Source organism: Falco rusticolus, chromosome 14, assembly GCF_015220075.1.
Source record: "Falco rusticolus isolate bFalRus1 chromosome 14, bFalRus1.pri, whole genome shotgun sequence".
Classification (NCBI taxonomy): domain Eukaryota; kingdom Metazoa; phylum Chordata; class Aves; order Falconiformes; family Falconidae; genus Falco; species Falco rusticolus.
Genome location: NC_051200.1, coordinates 20,296,320 through 20,316,478, shown reverse-complemented (window position 1 = coordinate 20,316,478; position 20,159 = coordinate 20,296,320). Strand labels below are relative to the sequence as shown.

Here is a 20,159-nt window from a genome sequence, read left to right as displayed (position 1 = left end):
AGGGCACTGCTACCTGTCCCTTGGACACTGGAAATAGTGGAAGAGGGTAGAATAGAGTCTTGAGCAGACTATGAAAACAATTCCTACTAGCACCTTAGTGCTTCCTACAAAAAAACTTTAGAAACGTGAAAACAATATTAGTTTTCCCAAAAAAACTTGAGATGTCTTTTTCTAGAAACCTCAGGACTTAACGCTTTCAGTGATACACACAGAGCACCCCGGGGTTTGATGAAAATAAGGCTTGTTCATTGAGGAGGAAGCTAAACAAGAAAGTTCCAAACAACAGTTCCATTCTGAATATACTATCATCAATACACTTGTTTCTGCTTTCTTCAATCTTGTTTGGTACTCCTGTACTTTAAATAGTGCAAGACCTAAAGGAGCCCTTCTGGCCTACAAGTTTGCTCCTGAATGATGTCCTGTAACACATGACAAAGTAAACAAGGGCTTAAATGACCAACACTCATTAGTTTTGTAGTAACAGTAGCCAGTTAAGATGTGGCCAAACATAACTGCTACGTGCAAAACAGACAAATACATTGCTTATTGGCACAAGGTTAAGTCAAGCCTCCCACCGTGCCTGGGGACTGTCTCATCCAGTGTGGCTAAGGGAACATACTCAACAGGTACCAAACAGTCTTCTAGAAGCATCTAAAATGACGGGCCTTGACCTGTTATAAAATGCTTATAGAAGCTGCGTCCATAGTTTTGAAAAAGGCTGAGCAGTGGACGACACATGTTTCACTGACTTAGTCTGATTCTGACCATCCTCCTTGAATGAGGGCTGGGACCTTTTCACAGGTGAAAAACAGAGAAAATAGCTAAAACCTGCATAAATACCAAGCGATTTTGTTTGTTTGTACATTCTTTTTCCCACTATATAATTTTATGGCATTACTGGCAATGTCAGAAATCTAAATCAGTGTGCCGAGCAAATGAAGAGCAAAAGCCTTCAAAGATTTTAGGTTTGGCTTAAAGTAAGTAGGAGCTTAAATGAGTTCCAAGACAATGCATGGTAAATAAACTGCGAATTGCTTCTGGTTCAGAAGGCATGGTTGTGTATTTTTGCAGACTTTAGCTACCTGATGATCGCCTATGATCTCCTCTAACTGTCTGGAATCTTTTGAGGTTCAGGGTCCTCCATCAGGCAGACCTTGAAGCAGTTCCATTTCCTTCAAAGAAAGTGATCTGGCAATGGTCCAGAGACATCAGCAAAACCTTGGAGATTTGCTAGATTTTGTTTGGCAGTTGACAAAAAACTTTGCTCTTGTGTGCAACGTGTGAACACACACTTGTGCACACATAAACAGAAAAAGCACAGGTACCTCCTAATAAGAAGGATCTATGATCTTGAATTACCTTGATGACTTCCCTTGATAACATTTAGACTCACTGGCATGACTGTATTGACCTTTCAATACGAGCCCTATGCCTAGTATTTATTAACATTATGCTATATTTCCAGATCAATTTATGCATGTTTATTAGGAGATATGTTATGATTCTATAATATACTATTGAAGACCATGTGTGCTGGTAAAATATGCGTGTACCTCTTTTCCTCGTTGACCAAAGGCAGTTATATTTCAATGCTGAATGTAACTCCATTTATCATTTTTCTCTTACGCATTGTTTTAATTATATGGCTGAAAAATTGCTGACAAACTCTAGTTTGGCTGACAAACCTTAGTTTTGCTAAAGATATGTGCTTTCTAATTTCCCATATGAGAAAAAATACACTTCTAATTAATTTTAATAGAATCTTTTGATGTCATAATTCAAACAGTTGGTACTGATGTACATGGAAACATATCTGTGAGGATTATCCTCCTAACTGAGGCAATTTTCTGTAGCAACAGTTTATGATGTTCAGTTATTTTGATAGTTCATCTTAAGACAAGAAAACTCTTCTGATTATCTTTTTTTTTTTTTTTTGTCAGCCATATGGAAATAGCTGACAGACCATTTCCCTTACTGTCTCTGACATAAATATATACGCATATACATATACATAACTATTTCAGATATTATCTCCTATATGAGGGTTTTTCCTGGAATTCTGTTTTTATTTCTGGTAGCACATAACAGCCTTGGTTCACATTCCAGTGTGAAATACAGGTACCACAAGGAAAAAAATACCCCTTTAATGGTTGCAGTATCCCAGGAGATATGAAACAGGTGGAAATGAATAAATCAGTGTGCGGTGCCTGACCCCAATTTCTTGCACATATGATGCCATTTTTTTGGTTGGCTAATGTGGCACAGATCAAGGACACATGCTGTCATGTTTCCTTCTGCTTAGCACTTTTTGAGGACAGCCATTACATTCATCACATCCTCTGAAGTTTGCAACAGATACTCACTGAAGTGATGTCTGCTTAATTTTTCAAAACAAAAGATCATTTCCAAAGAAGAAAATGTGATAAACTTTCTGGTGAAAATAAAGCATATAAATTACTTTATGAAATCACTAGTCAAACCAGTCAGGGAGCGTTTTTTGCATTAAGGGTACAGTTCTGGGTATCCAAATAAGCAGAATCCTACCACTGATTCATGAGAATGACTGACAATGCATTCAGTAAATGGAAGGGCTACGCTGTATCCTTTGCAGAGAACATGATGAAGCGCTGCTTTCAGAGTGGTACATTGTGACACTATTTTCCCCTCATGAGTAAGAATTCAGTTTAATGCACCATCTCTGATGCCTAAGGTAAAAGTTCAGAAATTATTATTCCTAATCTCACATAGCATCAGCCTTTATTTTTAAATGAAAACATAACTGTTCCAATTTAATTTTCACTAAACCTCCAACATTTTGAAAAAAAGCTTTAAAAAATCTTAACATTAACAAATAAAAGGTTTACAAACATAATAAAGAACACTGGACATCAAGTCATATGGCATGCCAGTCCTTCTTTGACAAAGTTGGATCAACTGTATTTAGGTGCTTCCTTGGTTACCTGTAGCGCAATTTAAGCTCATTATTTCCTTGATCTTTCCCCTATGGATATAGATAGCATATTACTCCCCTTATTCTTCTTATTCCCACACTATTCTTCTTTACAGCACTCATTTATATTTGAAAACTTCTGTAAGTCTAAAAGATGCAATTCTTGCAGTCTCTTTTTCAGAAGTCCAATGCTAGACAACTAATTTTCATTGCTCTCCTGACTTTCTCCAGCATGTCTGTCCGTACTTGCAGTACTGTGGTCAGATCTGAGTATGTTCTGGTTAAAGCCTGACAATTCTAGTGTAGAGGGCAGGATTACTTACATATCATTCTGACTAAAAATATGCTGGACTATCCTGCTCGGTGTTCTTTTTTTTTCAACAACATGGTGCTGTTCCTCAATGCCCAGCTTGTGATTCATGTGAATCTCCTGACCCTGTACCAAGGACCTGTTCCCTAACCATCTGTACATTTTTCCAGTCATTTGTTCCTAAATATAGTACTTTGCACAAATAAATTCCATCTTATGTTTAACAGATAATGTCTCCAATTTACTGATTTAATATTCAGTTTTGATCCTATGCTCCAATATAACTGCAGCTCTTCTCGGATCAGCCTGATCTTTAATTGTAATAAAGTTCCTAGCAAAGCTTTTTCTTTATTTCCTCCTCTCTTCAAATACTTCAGAAAATTTATGAAAAGTCATAGTGGAAAGTTCAGTGCAAAGTTCCTTAGGAACCCAGTTTGATTTAGCTTCCTATTTATCAGTGAACGACCGATAATTCCTTTAAATGGTATCAAACCAGTTTTGCACCCATTTCATAATGGTTTACTTCAAACAGTAGTTCAGGTTGAACTTAGTACTATCTGATATGAGACTGTAACAAAAAATATTCTCACGTCCAAGATTCAAATGCCAACTACTTCTTTTCTGTTCTCCATAATACCTTCTGCAACCTCTCAATGAAGGACTGAAATTTGTTTTGACATCCTATGCTTGACAAATTCTTGCTAACTCTTTGTATTCTTTTTCATTTCTAAGTGTTCAAAAATAGTATTACTTTTACACTGAGAATTTTGCAAGAAGCTAGAGCTAGGAGAAGAAATTATGTTTCTGTCTGGTAGAGAATTTTACGGTTTCTTTAATACTTACAACAATATATACTTCAGTAGTGTATTTTAAAAAGATGATTTTATGCCAGTCTGCTGTGGATAACCAAAATGCTTCACTGCTACCTCAGGGACAAGCAAAAACCAATTGTCTTCTAAAGATGACCTTTAAATAAAGGTCAAAATATGGATTTGAAGCTGGAGACATTTGAAATGGCTTATTAAGATACTGTAGCTGATCTCCTCTCAGAAGTGATGCTTGAAAGCTCATGTGGCCTTTCAATGCTTTAGTGCAGTGGAAGCGCAGTTTGCAGCAGGGGATTGAGGGCGATGTTCTAGGCAACGATGGCTGGGGAGCACCCCATTGCCATCCCTGAGACGCTGCATCTGCTACCAGAGATTAGTTGTACTTACGAACTGAGCAAAGGCACATGTAGCACATGAGATAATTAGTGACGTTAAACTGAATTTTAATAGCATTTTACAGCAATTCACTCATGACTGTATGGAAAATGATAGGTGAGAGTAACCAAGAAAATTTTCCTTTGGTATCTCATGTTTGCTAAGTCTAGAAAACTTGTGAAGTTATAGTAAGTGGCATCTAATGCAGGATTAAAATCTAAGGAGAATTGCCTTTTCCCAGAAGTAGATAATTCACAAGGAGGGATACGACTTTTTTAGGCCATGTGTGAATGTAATGAGCAGTGACCAAAGAAGTCATTCTGACTAAACAAATGCTGTTGCCTCACACAAGAGCTCTTGGTACAGGAATTAAAGTCAATATGTCTCAAAGGCATCATCAGCAGATTTTATTCATGCTTTTTCCATTAAGACATCTTATGAGGAACCTGAAAAAGCATATAGCATGTGAAATTAAAATTGGTTGAAACAGTTATTAAAAAATGAAGTAGGTTTGTATTTTGAAAATAATTTTATATTTAGCCTGTGGAAGGAGTGGCTATTTATGCATAAGATTTTTTTTTCATAGCTACATAAATAGAATCACAGAATAATTTAAGCTGAAAAGGACCTCTGGATGTCCAAGTATAACCCTGTCCACCCACCCCCCACCAAGTATAACCCTGTCCACCCACCCCCCACCATAAAAGCGATAATGAGAAATAATATGATTTACTAAAACCACATAATATTTCACAGGCCTACATTTGAAATGTATAGCTTTCAAAGATGAATTATTACTGGCAAAGGAAAAAAATGTCATTTAATAGTAATTTAAGAAACTAGGACAATTCTATTAATTTCAAAACAATTTCTTTATGATTCAATTATCTTCTCATTTCCACTCCATACAGCTCGCTCTTAGCAAAGACAGCTGTTAAATTACTTTTTAAAGAGTTATTACTGTTCTTAAAATCACTTCTTAATGTCCCCAGAAAAAGTTAAGGAGATGATTAAACACATGCAACTGACGCAGAGCAGTTTTTACAGCCATACTGAGCTTATGCAATTGTACGATCAACAGGGAATCGTACGATTGTTGGAGCATTCTTGGGAAGGGGGGAGAGAGAGTTTGCTTGATTTGAAAGTTATAGCTAGACAGTATTCTCTAAGAAATGTACCATTTATTTTCATTGTTGTTTTGTGGCTGAATTGTTTGCTTTGAACTATTTGAAATACCGTAATGAAGAATATTACTAAAATCTTTCACTTTTAAAGAAGTAATGTGATTTGTTTGTTATAGTCAAACAGCTAAGGTAGCCCAATATATACAAATTTAATTTAGCTCCTTTCATTCTGCTAGAATAAAATGTTACTATATTTAGAGAATGATTACATCCAATGATAAGTATAAGAATATAGCTTGGGTATGGCAGACCTATAGGCATGCAGGCTAAATGAACACCAAAATGAAGCTGAAGCACTGTTGGGATTCACAGAAAGAGCTTAAGGTAAGTATAGGACATAGACTTAAAACATAATCTCTAAACCAAAGCTAAAAGAAAATTTCCTCTGTGAAATCAGACTCTACCTCAGTGACTGTCGTCAGCTACCCTGGCACGAGAGCTTCCCACACAGCTGACAGCAAATCTTCTCCCAGTCCGCCCCCTCCCCTCCTTTTCCAAGCAAATGCTTAATAGTCAAAACTCAACTCAAAGCTAGTTAAAACAGATAGAACAAGACCTTAGAGCCTGGCTCTTTGCAACAAGTCTACCCATTCAATAATTATTAGCGTAAAACATCTTTCCCTTCATTCTAGTAACTGTTTCCATTCGATCCAATAAGTCAGGATACTTCACGAGAAGTCTGCTGCTCACAGGTCACAAGAAGGACAACTAAAAGTATTTCAAGGACCCTACCTTGTAGCCATTACTACATTTGAGGTTGAAATATATGATATGGTATCTAAATGACTACAGCCTAGAAATGTTTTATCAGGAAATAGGTGCTGTACTCTCATGCTGTGTGCTACAGTTGGATGAGGCTGCCTTATTTATGAATGTATATATATATGGATACATGAAGAGGAATAAAAGTTTGCTTTGTAGTTTTCTCAACTAAAACCCATTTAGGATAAACAAATATATTTATTGGAAAGGAAAGCAATGTGTGATACCTGGTTTATTCTTCAGGTTTGCTATACATATTTTGAAATTTTTTTGACAAGATTCTAGATATCTTACCTGTATACTAACATTTGATGTAATCAATTTCAAGACCTGTCAGCCTGCTTCTAACTTTTTAAATGTATGACTTTATGACTAGTTGTATTAGGATCTGGAAATCAATACCCATGGGTTATGTCTTCAATTTGTTGCTTGCTTCTTATATAAACTCAGAGAAATTACTTAGCCTCTTGTCACAGTTTATTCCTGGTTAAGATAACATTTGGTACCTATTTTCCTAAGGCCACAGTAAGAACTGATGAGTGTTTTCAAGTGTCAGAATTTGCCTGCAAATTGCTATTAAAATGCAAAGTGGAATACAAGTACGTTATGATTGATGCATTATACTATATAGTTGCATGGTTTATCTTCTCATTATAATAATATCACAAAAATCAAAGTCTACTGCTTTAACTAGAAGTTTCCCATTACAATAAGCAGTAGAGACCACCAATATACTTACAGTACAATATTTTGTACACCAAACAAAGGGAATACATTTGATAAAGTGGACAGCCACTGTCACGATTGGCTATGCTTCAGTTTACCTGATAAATTAGAAGTCAAGGGAAGGGAGGCATTCTTGCAAGAAATGAGCATTTTCAAAGCCTGTACATTTTAATAGAAGTTGAGAAAATGAAGAACCTTTTTGAACTGGGCAAATATACCTAGATTTAAATGGAAATTGTGAGCAAACCACTAAGAAATCCTAGGAGTTGGAGAAAAGCTATTTTAAGCTATTACATATGGTTTGTGTTGCTAGGGAAACCTCTTTTACAGTGTTCATTTAGCACAGATGCTCAGGAAAGCTCTGCGTCTCCATGTCATACCATTTCAGAATGCTTCAGACTGTGAGGGAATAGAGAAGCACATACACACACATGCAGACAAACATGTCTGTGCCATTTTTCTTAGGCACGTTGTACGTCTTTGGTGGAAGTTAGTTCTTTTCGTTTCTGCCATGACCACGGTGATAAAAGCTTTGCAATTAAAAAATCTCTGTCGCCAGACTGAGGATATTTGTTAAAACATTAAAACCATAGATTTTGATGTATTTAAGTTCCCGTTTTAGACAGTCATCTATTTGCCTTTACCATATACGTAGTGAAAATACAAGACGACCAGCTCTGGTGACACTACTTCTGGCCAACCATTTGACCCTGGGGCAGATGCGACTTGCCAAATCATATCATATAACCTGCTCCACGCAGGCTTTAGCGCCACAGCATCCTCTGCATTGCCCCTGTATCTCGTCAGTGCCCAGGCAGGAGAGAGCCTGGAAGGCAGCTGCCCTCTGCCACAGCTAGAGACATGCCTGCCTTTGCTGAGCAGGCAGGGGGCCGGACCCAGAGCATGAAAATGTGCGCTGCCTTTTCTTCTCTTTTTCAAAGAGCAACATCTCAACTAACTTAGAAAACACAGGACTTGAGTTATTGAAAAATAATTACTTTTTCAAATTTTGCATTATTTCAGTCTCTCAGTTTTAGAGATCTTGCGTATAGTTTGGGCAATGGCATGTAATTACTGTATACCACTATCCAGTGTTGGACCCCACTACAAAGAGAGTGCATTCTCACTGTCTGTCCAGGCAAGGTACCTCAACTGCACTGAAACAATTCAGGAATTCCACTGTGTGAATCGTAAGCCCGGCACAGGACAGAACTGCACATACTTGCAGAATCACATCTTGGGGACATGTGTACGTGCAGTCACATAACAGGTATATAACCGGTCTCAGGAGCGTGCTGCAAGCTCAGGAAGCAGCTTTTCAGAGTTTTATTGTTGGACCATACGGTATGCCAGGAACCAGTATTTTGAGTACTAAACTTCTAAAGTCTTGAAGTTTTACTTGCAATTAAACAATTACCTGTAGTTTAAACCCCTCAATAAAATAAAATTATTAAAAAAACAGAAAATGGATTTATAAGAAAATACTTTTCAGAAAGATAAAACTTAAGCCCATCTATGGATGTGCTACTAAAGGTTCTTGACTTTCATTTATTCAATACACCAAAAAATACTTGCTGATAAAGAAGAGAATAAAGATAGACTGTGAACAAAAAAATATTGTGTTCTACAGTTTGAAATTATGTTCATAATGGATATATATTGATCTGACCAAACTTTAACAACTTTAGTACCCAAACTGGCCAGTGTTCCCTATTTGTGAACCATACTGTTATTTACATACCAGAGGGTAATGTAAGAGAAAGAAAGAGATAGTGGGTCAGAGATCTGTAGGATCTTAGCAGTACCAAAGTTTAGTTTAGGCTAGGTAGTAAAGAGGCAGAAAATGATTCTTGCTACAGAGTGCTTTAACTGGAGTAATGAAATCCTTCAGTTACTTCAGATGTCACAGCCACAGCTTTCTGCAGAAAGTTCACTATTTTGTCCAGTACACTGGAGAATTGTGTGCTTCTTTTCTGGGTCATGAAGTGTAATTCAAAACATATGTAAACACTGAACTATGATTATATCAAGAGTTTTAAACCAAACATACATAAATATCTTTTAGAACAATACCTTGTAAAAAACATTTAAAGATTAAAATGCTTGTTCTACATCATGATTTTTGTGATGGTCTCAGGACATTCATAGAAGACTGCCTCCAGTCTCTCCACTGGTCAGTCAGTTTACAGAAAACTACATGTAAAGCCAGAAATTCCCTCCTACACCATTACTTATACTTCCCCAAAACCCACTTCTGCATGCTAGTACAGTGGCTTAGGATGGACTTTTGATCTTTCTGTCTGAGATGCTTGACCTAGTAAAATCATCCAGCAGTGCAGCCAACTCCATTTCCTGATATAGCTTGTCGTAGTGGATTTACAAGCAGTGTAAGACAGCTGCCTGGGAAGTTACAGCCTGGTGATCGTGCAGTAGCCAGGCTGTTCACTCAGAACACAATGAAGCAGTGAGAAAAGCACCAAAAGGAACAAGATTGTAAGTCAGGACTAATTTTTTATCTCTTTTTTTTTTTTTTTTTTTTTTTTCGTTTTTTTGTTTTTTTCATTCACTTAAAGGATCCCAAATTTGTCTATGAAAGAAATACAGAGTGGCTTTGTGTTACAATATACCAATGAAGTTGCTCAGCATGAAGCTCCCATGGGATGCCACAAAGCAGTAGAGCTCATCTGTGCCTTTTACTCCCTCATTCAATATGTAGCTCAATTACTAGTTAGCTGTTTAAAGCTTCCTTATACTTCTTCTCTTAGTGTTATAATGAATTTGAACCTGAACTTAACACAATTAGTAAAAGAACAAAGTCAGGACTGGAAGGAAAGTTTGGCTTGTTCAATGGAACAGTAAAGCTCTGACACATTTACTAGCATGCTACTAAAGCTTTTATTCTTCATTTGGAATTATTTCCTTATATATTTTTAACAATACATCAGATTGATACGTCATCTTTGACTTTTCACAAGTTGTTTTAAGTCTCTACAGTTTCTAGAACTTCCTTTGTTGTTCCTCATAAGCCAAGCCATGAAGCGAAGAGGCTGTTATTTCACTTTTACTGGCTACTGCTGTGATATTTCATGAATCAACTGAAGTTCAAACCCACAAATTTTTACCTTTTCTAATAAGTAGCTTTCAATCATAACCATATTTTAAAACAATCTTGGAGAATACCATAGCCAAAATATAAAATTTCTAATTTCTAGGCTCCTAAACTTTTAATCTGTTGCTTTTTAATTGTATAAACTGTAACTGATGTATTTCTGGTTTTCCTATACCCCAAACAAACTCTTTCAAATGCAAGACCAATTTCTAATGTAGATTACTTGGAGGAAAGACTTGCAATATGTTAAGATGATCTGTACACTTGCAGCAAGATATAAAGGTAAGACCCAAGCAAGTAAGGGTTCTGACTCAGAAGCAAAATAAACACAGTTTTAGCTTTGCCTGTTCAACTTAATGCAGGAGCCAGCTGGAAATTAGGACCATGCATAGCAATCAGTTAGCTGAGGGGAATGTGCTCGAGCTTGTAGGTCACTAACCCTGGGAGGACAAGGAGTGTGAATAGACACAACAACATGATGAGTCATGCTGAGAGAGCATAGGGGAGTTGGGGACGGATGGCACCAAGGATGGCGCCAAAGAAAGGTAACACCTTGCTGTTAATTGATGGTAGTTAACCACCAGTCGGGGATTGCCTAGTATGCAATGCTTAGCTTCAAGAACCAATCTGTTTAAAACACGCAGGTTCTGAAACTATATATAAACTCCTGTTTCTGTACAATAAATCAACATTTGCTTGCATCAAGCTGCGTCCCGTCTCTCCATCGCAGCAATTTAATACATCAAATTTCACATTGAATTTGGAGGGAACATTAATTGTATTCAGTAAAGGGGTGTTTAGCAGACAATGTCTAGCAGAATTTGAGCAGGAAAGGCTGACCTACATTTAAAACATTTGATTAACTCTCATTTGATCTTCTTGCTGGTGGAAATATGGTCAGTAGGAACGCAGTACAACCCATGTTATGATATTGCACAAAGACTAAACAACTAATAGAAGTTTTCTCTAATTATAAGAGGAAACTGTGAGAAATTGTAAAACTTACCAAAAGAGAAGCTTCATTAAAATAATTCCAGAGAGGGGAGCATTAATGCTTTCAGGACAACCTTAAAACATTTAGATGGCAACAGGTAAGTGTTGACATTAATCTACTTAAAGGATTTTACTCTCCAGTTGAAATCCTTATTATTTATACTATTACTTCTTTCCAGTTTTTTTGATCACCAGGAGTCACAGAACCATAAGATCACAGGGTAACCTGGGTTAGAAGGAATCTCAGGAGGGCTCCACCCCAGTCTCTGCTCAAAGCAGGGTCAGCTGTGAGTTCAGCCCAGGTTGCTCTGGGCTTTATCCTATCAGGGCTTGAAAACCTCTACGGACTGAGACTACGTGACTTGGTGAATAGTTTGAAGGCATATCTTGTAACATGTTTTCACTGAAACAATGCAGGTTACAAACAATCTAAATAATCAGTTCCTTCTTCAGGAGGCATAAAACAAATCTAAGGAAATATTTGGGTTTTCTATCAAGATTAGTTATGGTAGTATGCTGTTGCATGCTTCATATAGTTATTGCTGTATTACGACCTCAGCAAAAGCTGTAATACATATTTTATTGAATAAATGTGATAAAATTGATCTTTTAAATTTTGTAAGCTCACATTATAATGCAATTTTGCCTCCCTCCAACCTAGAATAATGAAGAATACAGGCACTCCAGGAAAAAATCTGTCATAATACTACTGTAAGCAATATTTTCTGCAGTTTGTATCAGTTCCACTTGTACTTTTCAGCCTTTCTTTATTTTTCTTTTGGTTTCATATACTGCTTTTATTTAGATTTCATGGTTTTATTCCAATTCAGTTACAGTGAGCTGACATTGACACAGACCCTGGCTTGTTGGAGCAGTTATCACTGTTATCTGCCAGAACAAATGCCAAGTAACCAATGGCATCAAGAGTACAGGTTTTCTTAAGATGTTGTCAGAAATAGTGTTAAATACACTTGGTACTGTCAAATAAAAGTAAACCCAAAAGCCTACCTATTAAGGTTGTAAAGGCAATTCTCCTTCTCTTTTACAAAGACACTATGGACTCATGAATAGAGGTTTCCTTAACAAGGAATTATTGCAAGTTGCTGTCTCAAACCTCTGCTCTTCTCAGCAAGCATGCTAGATGTTCAGTGGACATTAGTTCCTGAAATTAGCAAAAATTCATATAATAATGAATACTAAGGTATTTCTCAGATATTAAAAAAGTGAAAGTCAGTGACCAAGGATAAAACAGGAGATAAAGCGCAATAGTGTACATAATTTATAACATTAACGATTCCTTCCGCTATATATGGAAAGGTATTCAGTGTATGTTGGTTTTATTATACTGACTTGAAAGAATATCCACTCGATTGAGCCAGGTATGAATACAGCAGGCTAAGTTGTTTTAATATTGTTCTAGACCTAGATTTGAGTCATGTATTCTGACACAGAAAACCAGAAGGTAACAACTAGCTGAGAATAATTTGGTATCAGGATACCTGTACCTATGAACACACAGAAATATTTGGCTATTACAGAGGGAAACCCTCTCAGGGTATAATTACACAGTCAAGACAAGGGAGGAATTGACCACAGGTGAAATTATGTAGCTAACAAAACCTTAGGAGTAGAAAACTTCAGTCTACCTCTCAAATGTGCTTCCTGTCTGTCAGGCTGACCATACCTTTATACACATTCTCTCTCACTCTTTTCTAAGAAATCTGTAATTATGATGGCGCACACTGGCTAAATAGGTTACAAATCACACCTTTTTTTCCATTGCAGCAATGTTTTGCCTTGAATGAGGTATCTAGTAGATCAGTTGAGTCAGGTGAGGAGATGTTTTGGAACAAACTTGTAGAATCTTACATGACTGGGGAAGTGTCATGTACAGTGAAATGAAATGTAAAGTGGTGACTTCAGCTGAAGTGGGGATTATCATATTTTTTCCATTTAAGTGAAACATAATCTTGTTATTGCTTAGTTAGATTCTAAACAGATAAAAGTAGAAAGGCAAAGATGCAAAAAAGGAAATGGTCCCAGAAAACAAAAGAATGGAGTCCCTTTGCATTTCGTGAAGTAGAAAAAAGAAGATGCTGTGGTAGCGGTTTGTGTTTTCATAAATCAAGATGTCTTACAAAAAACCTCACAGCAGTATCCATATACAATTAGCTGCAAGGCTCAGAATGATAGGGGCAAGGGTAGTTGCTATTGAGACTGTTACACTCTGGCTTTTCAAAATTCTGTTCACTAGAGATGGAACCACTTTACATTTACATTTTTCTTATTCTTGTACCTCCCAAGCTCCCCTTTGTTCTCTCTTTGCCAACCACAGTGAAAGGGGACAGCATAAAGCAGGTTGCCTTCCCTACAATCTCTCCCAACAGGAGTCTTTCTGAAAGGTGCTTAATGAAGAAACATGGATTTATTTAATTTAATCTGGCAACAGTAATGCTTGGATTTAATTTTTCCATTGGCTTGTATTTTGTTTTCTATGTCCTCTAAATAAAAATGCCACAAGCTCATGTCCAGCATTTAGTCATTACTTTTCATTTTGTACATGACAGCTTGAGATAGTGCTATGTCATGCCTTCTGGTCACATCGTTTTTTGTTCTTTAGAAAGATGCTATTAAAATATCTAACAATATTATCCCTAGCTACAAGAAAGTTGAGCAAGAATTAGTCAGCCTTGTTGCATTTCTCCTTCATGACTTTCAGTTTCCCTCCAACATAATCATATAATACGAATGTTAGATTAGAAATCATGCGTTGCTGTGACAACTGCAGATTGCTTCTTGTACTGTTGGAGCCTGTGTTCATAAAAACAATGAAGTATTCCTCATGGTCTACATTATGGCACATCTTGCATGGTAAATTTCAATGTATAATGACTTAGTATTGATTTTCTTGTTTGTCTTACAAAAAATGGATGTTAATTAAAATATGGTTTTGTTTAAAAATAAGTTATATAGCAATATTCACTGTGGCAGACATACAATATTACCATGCAGGGAAATACTTCCTTCTTCTGCAGGAAATGGTTGAATCAGTGTGTTAATGGTTAAGCGTGTCGGTTCAGAGGAAAGGATAGGCTTTTTGTTGTATACTAAATAATGACTAGAGGCCCTAAACATCACTGATATAAACAACATCATGGGTAATGTCTTTGTTTTCTATGAATTTGCTGCTTCCTACATCAGCATGTAACCTAGTATTTCCTAATCAAACTTTTTAAGTTAGTTTAAAAACATCTATTGCTATCAGTGTATGAAAATTGATTTTATTACTGATGAACCATAGTTACAGAGCAATATTCAATTTTTGTAATTCAGTTTCTCTAATTTCGTTATTCTGATAAGGCATCTGTTTAACATTGTGTAGTTATAAAGGTAGTTATAAACGAATGGCAGGTAGACTTTAGATTGATTAATTCTAGATTAATTTTCAATAGTTACTTGTAATCTCAAAGTATCTACTTTAAAACTTTCTATTTATGAATAGTAAGATGGTAGCTATTATATACCTGCAAACAAAGAATAAAAAATGAACTCAAATATGTTTATGATTTGAGAAAAAAGGCACATGGATATTTGAGATAAGCAGCACCCACTATGTTTGGCATTATCAGAACAAAGGTTAATTTTAATATGGTAGCATACATACTCCTATCTTTTTACCTGAAATGTTTAACTTCGTTATTATTCTCTATTACATAACGTAAATGAATACAGTCTTAATTTTCCTGGAGGATGATGTTTTGACTGGTAATTTAAAATGGCATTCATTTAAATGATTTGTCTGGGACACTCACTTCATGACTGAATATAGACATATAACTATTATAATAAAATAGTTGTATAGTTATATATAGTTATATAAATAGTTGTATAGTTATATAAATAGTTATATAAAATAGTACTCATGGACGTACAGGCAGTGTGGTCTCCAGAATGATTAGATACTACTAGAGCTCCAGTATTTAAGAAAATATCACATGCTGTGGAAATAAGTGTTCTTAAGTCATACCATTATAATGTTTACAGTAAAGTTTCATATTCACATTAGTCTGGATCAGGAAAAGAATCATTACTTAAATGGAAAACACCTACTGTATTACAAATCTTGACACTGACAGGTCACTGTGATGAAGTCCTTAGTTGTACTGTGTAATCCAACGACCACCAAATATCAGAAGAAAGATTGGCTGGTGTTTGTCCCTTTTATTGTCCCTTTATTGAATTCAACAATTTAAACTGGCTCTCTAGAAACCTCTTTGTTCAGCCTATGGATACTGCACTTTGGGCATCTCCCTCAGAGCTGTGGATTTTACTCCCCGTGGAGCTGCACTGCTGCCTCGATTCCTTCTGGCCAGACAGAGTGGGCGCTGCATGCAAAGCCACGGAGGCTGATAAGACTTGCTCCATGGCCTTTCCCAACCTATCACTCTGACTTAAGAGAAGTGGAGGCCAGTTGACTCCTAATTTTAATGTCTCTTGAAATATGTGAATAGGTCTGCAATACATTGCTGAGCAATTTTCAAAACGGGGCCCCAAAACTCAGGAACAAAATCCCATAGATGGTGACTCTTGGATAGGCATTTACATAATAGTGAATTTTTAAAATGTTTGTCTTCAGCAGTTAAAAGCGATTCACTGAGTACCATAAAGCAAGCAAAGAAGATCTGGACCAGTTCTTACTGTGCTTTTACATGGTAATAAATTACAGAAACTGCTTTCTATGTGCATAGGAATAACTCCTTTCTTAATTACCTGCATAAAGCAAATTGCCAGCATAAAACTCTACTGTTGACATAAGATGTCAATAAAGGAATGCACGAAGCTTTCAACAAACTGCCTTGCTAGGAACAAAAGATCAACAGCTGAGGGAGTACACATGCCAATAAGAGCAATGTGCACCGCAGTGTGCCTGGAAAATAATTTTATAATTAACTTCCTCTGTTAAACACCATAAATATACAATTTCCAAAAGAAAACAGATTACTGGGGAGACTGTTTGGATCTACCCCTCTTTGTGACATGAAATCATGATGTGGCCACAGCTGACATGAAGCATAAAGCACTGTACACAGCGCTCAGGGGCTCTGCCACTTGCCTGCAACCTCTTTTCCAGTGGAATTACCCCACCACATACGTGCTTTCTATTCATAGGAGAATTCAAAATATCATAACCCAGATTCATCCTGCTATGAATCATAATGGCATTCATCTGTATATTATCATGTCTAAGGGGAAGAACAAAACTCAAAACAGCTACAGTACTTCGAGTGCCGTGCTGAAGCTCCTGTGTTTGGTGATATGAAGACTTACACTTGTAAACCCAAACGGGAAAATTCATTTTAACTCTTGCCAACTAAAAAGGTGGCAGGTTTGTGTTAACACTAGGAATAAAAAATTATTAAAAAGAGGTAGTTTCAAGATCTCCAAGTTCTAAAGGAATTGTCAATTTAGCTAGGTTAGAAGTCAGCAGTCTCTCCATTAACTTAAACAATTATACATTTTAATTGCTTATTCCTTTTTCTCCACTGTTTTCTGTCACTACCTCATGTTAATGTTACTACCTCAGCAGTCATCAACATATAGTACAATTTTCCATACTCTTTTGGATCAAAGATTTTACCCATACCCTAAAAAATTCAATACTATCTTTAGTTGTTACATTTACAAAGAATAAATAACAAAGAAGACAACTGCAGTAGAAATTTTAAGGCAGAGGTTGGGGCAGTTACTGACATGGTATAATTACACCAGCAAGCAATTAGTACAGGTGCACCGGCTTTATATCTGTGTTCAGAAATAGCTTCTTAACTGAAATATTTTTCTTATATCTCAGCCAACTGATGTGGTTTATCTCTAACAGATGCTGTGGTCCTATGATTTTGCATAGGAAAAAAGCATCTCTCACTGTCCAACGCCACGACATTGCCCAGCAGGTCAGAGCTCAAAGGAAAGAGTCTGCCTGTGTGGGGGCTGTCTGCATTTTTCTTGAATAAGCAGAAACAAATGAGAGGGGAAAAAAAATATAGGTGAGTTGCATTGTAAATATTGCTGCACAAACAAACTGAATTGATGAAGTTGCAGTTTTGTCTGATACCTTGTCACCGCTGAAGCACATACAGCGCACCACAGAGCTGAAGTCACATCGGTGCCCTCAGCTATGATAAAGTCCTTAGTATGTCAAATGTCTCTAACTGGTGTCCAGTTTGCTACTGATGGCTGGAGCGATGTACAGTGCAGAGGTAAGGTGATCCAAAATCAAAAGGTGTAAAAGACACAGATAACTGAATTGTTACTTGATTAAACTGAATTTTACAAATATTATAGTAGGTAAACAGGTACCAAAAGAGAAGTGGTCACCATAAAAATATAAACAATAGTTTATCAAGAACAATCAAATTAAAATACTGCATTTTATCACCTGGTTTTCATGCAGCATTCTGCTCCTAAACTTCCTTACTATCAGGTTTACTTTCTGTTTTTTGGCCATGGGCACATGTAATAAGGCACTTCAAGCACATACTGAATTTTAAAAAGGACATTCATGGTAAATAAATGACATTTATGTTTTGTCATGTTCTAATTAAATAATAAGGACAATGGATATATCCTTTATATACTGGTTAATGAAGAGTGCTGTGCTGATTAATGAAGAGTACTTTATGAAGACAAAAAAATCTTAACATAATTAACAAACATAAAGAATTGTAGGGCTGGAATGAATCAGAAAACTCATCACATCAATTCTCCTGACCAAAGAAAAGATGAAATCTGACCTCCACAGCACCATATTTGAGTCACAGCTTATTTGGTGTCCAGTATAATCTAGCAGTTACCTCAACCGTCATTTCTTAGCTGGCTTCATTCGAGTAACAACTCACACGCATGTGTTAACAGGTCTTTGCCTGAAGTTCAATAAAGACAAGGACAGAGATGGGTCTCTGAATTTAAATCCTGTTCCCCAAAAGTTTGTGACTTGCTATCATATATAGATGTAATATTTAAGCCCTGTTTTTATCATATGCTTGTCTGTAATAAAAATATGGAGCTGCATCAGAAGCAGAATTTGCCTGGAATATTCCAAATGTCGTGTGCCTTTGAAGGTGAATCTCTGATAAATTTCAAGCGTAGCTATTCAAGTTATTCATATCTTTTATACTTATTACACTTAAAACATGCCAACCTAGCTTGATTTTGAAAATGTCATGTGAAATAGTGTCAGAAGTCATCCAAAAGTCAAGATGACTTCTGACAACTAATGCTTTTCTCCCAGTAAGCTTTGTTACCTTGTTAAAAAAAAAATAAAAATTGTTATGACATGATTTGTTCTGAACAGCCGTGCTGGCTGATATTTATCTCCTTGTTATTGTCTAGATGCTTAATGCTTTCTGATTACTTCTTCAACTTTTCAGTTTATATTTCCTTTTTCAAAATTTCATGTTTCTTCTTTTAAAAAAAGGTACCATATTTTCACTGTCCTTACAGGAGAACGCTGAAATTATTTCTCCTGGCTTTCTACCTAAAATGAAATTCATAGAACTCAGCTACTTTGGAATCATTTAAATATAGATTTATCTCTGCCCTCTCTAGGTTAAGCCATGTTATTAAACCATTATTACTGATGCTAAAGTTGTTAAGACAACTCAGCATCCTAGTGAGCACTAAAGCAAAGATGACATTAAGCAATTGGGATTATAATTCTTCATTGATAATTTTACCTCCTGACTGAGTGGGAATATAATTCCTTAGTCACCACAAGGCTAATGCACCTCTGGAAACTTTTTTTTTTTTTTCTCAATATTCAGATTTTGCTTGTTCAAACCTGTACACATATAGAAAAGAAGTATTTCTCTGTCTTCTACATGCTTCCTCTCTGGGTAGGTTCACGTGAACCTTGAGTTTTCTTAATGTGTTGTTCTCAACACATTAACCCACCCCACATAGAATATGATATGACAGGTAGACAGAGCCACACTAGCACATTTGCAGCTAGCATGCCCATCTTTGCACCACAGTACATAGCATCCCCTACTATAATTCAACAAAAAGGCATCAGACTCAAGGATATTTTTCTTGACTTCTTTCTTTAAGATACTTAAATTTCTGTCTTTAGTTCACTAATCCCCAGTACTATATTCTGAAGGTCAGTATTTCAGTTCTCTGCAGCGACAGTTGTACAGTAAGGAAAACACATAAATATTTTTCTTTAAATTTAATTTTCCCTTCCATAATATACTATAGCTACCATGTTGAATCAGCTGCTGAAGATAAACCAACAATTATAATATCAACAAATTTAATGGAGCACTTATTTTTTGCTTCCAGTATTTTTCAGTCTCTAAAGACCTTTGTCTTTGAAAGATTTAATTATGTTAGTGGTATTTCTGCTGCAGTTAAAGGTCATTCTAGAAAATGTGAAAAAATTACCAAGGACTGAAGGAAATTATTAGACTTTAAGTCCCTTTGTAAATATTTGCAGCTTAAAAATGATTGCTCTACGCATAAATACCCTATGGAAAATTATTTATTTCAAGAAACTAGTTCTGTGTGTTTGCAATAGGGATGGTTGAGTATTATTTTAGATGATTTCTGCAAGCTTCAAAGATAAGTGCAATGTAATGCATACTCCAGTACAATACTTGGAGTGGATATAATGAATCTGAAAAAAGATATTTTTGAAAAAATACTTTACTGGAAAACATTAAAGAAAGCTTAAGAGGTAAATAGCAAAACTTGAACGTTAAAGAGTATGAATTTGGCATCAAGTAGCTGATGCAAAACTAATGAGCATATAATCCAATTTTGCAGTTTCTTCATTTTCAATGAAGCATTGAAGGAAAACAAATGAAAAAGTATAGTCATTAAACTCACTGAGACAAATTAAGTTTTGTAAGCTGTAAACTACAAA

General features: G+C 36.1%; 1 protein-coding gene across 4 annotated transcripts in view; it reads left to right on the top strand.

Moving 5' to 3' along the window:
* Nucleotides 1-20,159, top strand: part of KLHL4 (kelch like family member 4) — a 95,191-nt gene that overhangs the window by 50,775 nt on the left and 24,257 nt on the right. The window contains exon 2 of one of the 4 annotated variants that reach the window (XM_037408253.1): nucleotides 15,873-15,948. The exons of the other annotated variants lie outside the window; for them this stretch is intronic. The gene's annotated coding sequence lies outside the window, so the exon portion shown is untranslated. The remainder of the gene's footprint in view (nucleotides 1-15,872; nucleotides 15,949-20,159) is intronic. 4 annotated transcript variants of the gene reach the window in all.